This window comes from Sapajus apella, unplaced genomic scaffold, assembly GCF_009761245.1.
Source record: "Sapajus apella isolate SASKATOON/1434 unplaced genomic scaffold, GSC_monkey_1.0 scaffold14, whole genome shotgun sequence".
In the NCBI taxonomy this organism is placed as follows: domain Eukaryota; kingdom Metazoa; phylum Chordata; class Mammalia; order Primates; family Cebidae; genus Sapajus; species Sapajus apella.
Window position 1 is genome coordinate 17,927,183 of NW_022436954.1, and position 1,625 is coordinate 17,928,807.

The 1,625-nt window shown below is 48.7% G+C and overlaps 1 long non-coding RNA gene across 1 annotated transcript; it reads left to right on the top strand.

Moving 5' to 3' along the window:
• Positions 1-862: 862 nt before the first annotated feature.
• LOC116555076 lies at positions 863-1,625 on the top strand. The gene is made up of 2 exons (XR_004270360.1): positions 863-1,383; positions 1,454-1,625. It is a non-coding gene; the product is annotated as an uncharacterized LOC116555076 (long non-coding RNA).

The window sequence follows — 1,625 nt, forward strand, 5'->3', positions numbered from 1 at the left end:
GAGGTGTAGAACCTGGCTTGGTCCTTCGAGGCAGCTCACTGCAGCTACCGGAACAGGTCTCTTTGAGCTATTTGTTCTGTAATTTTATTCTCTGCTGTGGATGTTGATAGACAGGGAACAAATATCTCCTGGGTGGACTCTCTGAGCATGGGGCACTAGGGAAGGTTGTCAAGCTCTGAGACCATTGTTCACGATGAGCGGCTACACCCGCCCACCCACCAGCCTTTTATCCAACTTGGCTGGGTGCTATTATTCAGCTCTGAGCCATCACCAGGAGCTGCAAAGCAGTTAATTACAGAAGTATAATCTCCTTCTTCACGAGAAGCTGATCTTCTAGGGTTGCGAGAAGATAAGATTTATGCCTCTTTCAATTCCTTTATTCTCTCATCAACATAGATTCATATTTCAGTTTCCCGCATTGGAAACAAAAAGGAAACTCGCTCAGCCCACTGCTGCCTGAGAGAGATAAATTAGGCTACACAAAGAACCAGTCCTATAAACTCAATCTCTTTCCCTTCCTTTCATGTTTGTGATTATAAACAGAGTCAAGGGCAGTTGAAATATAACCCTCTGCCTGCCTGCCTGACTGCCTGTCCTAATCAAAGAGAGGAGACAAATGCAGTGATAGCGATCCACGTGGTGCCAGGAAAGAGGGACGCAGGCCCCCCACGATCCCACACCAGCCTGGTGAGCGGATTGGATAGAAAGACCTTTGTCTCTAACCATTCTCTGGTCACAAAATTGTTTCAAAAGGCCACGGAGAGAAGCTGGATGCCGCGCCACTGCAAATGCTTTCATTGTCTTGATGGCAATGTGCATGATGCTATTTGCTCAAAAGAAAGGGCCTTTCGCTTTGGCGGGCTGTGCAGTGTGAGTGTGCCAGGGCTCCTGGCCAGTCTCAGAAGTGTGCGGACGGAGGTCGCCAGAGGATCAGACCACAGAACAAGGCCAGTGTTGGCAGCCCTGAGGAGCAGAGAGATTCCAGGCTCTTCTGAGAGGAGAGGCCCACTCACTGAGAGCTGTCCTGAGTGAAATGACATTATCTGACTGAGGAATCAGGGCGGGTCTTTTTGATGATTGTTGTTGCTATCCAACTGCTTTTTTGTTTTTTTGAGCGTCACTGGAGTTATTAACTGCGGAGAGTTCGGTTGGCAGATGAGGAAGAAGGGGGCCACAGGAAGGAGCCAATTTGCTCAAGGACACAGGGCAAACATGTGGCAGAAGTGAGAATGACAAAAGTCCTGATTACAACAGTGGACCGCGGCGCTTGCTGTAAAGTACCAGACGCTGTGCTAAGCATCACCTTCCCTCATCTTCACGACAATTAAAAAGTAAACCTCATCACCCACACTTTACAGAGAAGGCAACTGAGGCTCAGAGGAGGTAAGGCCACAGTTAGGGGCCAGCTCTGGAGCCCCTGTCCCCAACTGCCATGCAATTCTGCCTCCCCCAGGTACTCCTTTCTGGCATCCTGACTTTTCTTGGAGGATTTTTTGCAACTGCTGGTTGGCAAAGGGGAAAATCTCATTTTTGAAGGATAATGAAGAAAGGGAGGAAGGGAGGAGAAGAAACAGAATACAAGGGCCAAGCTGGCCCCTGTAATAAAATGTCATCCCGTAAGATGT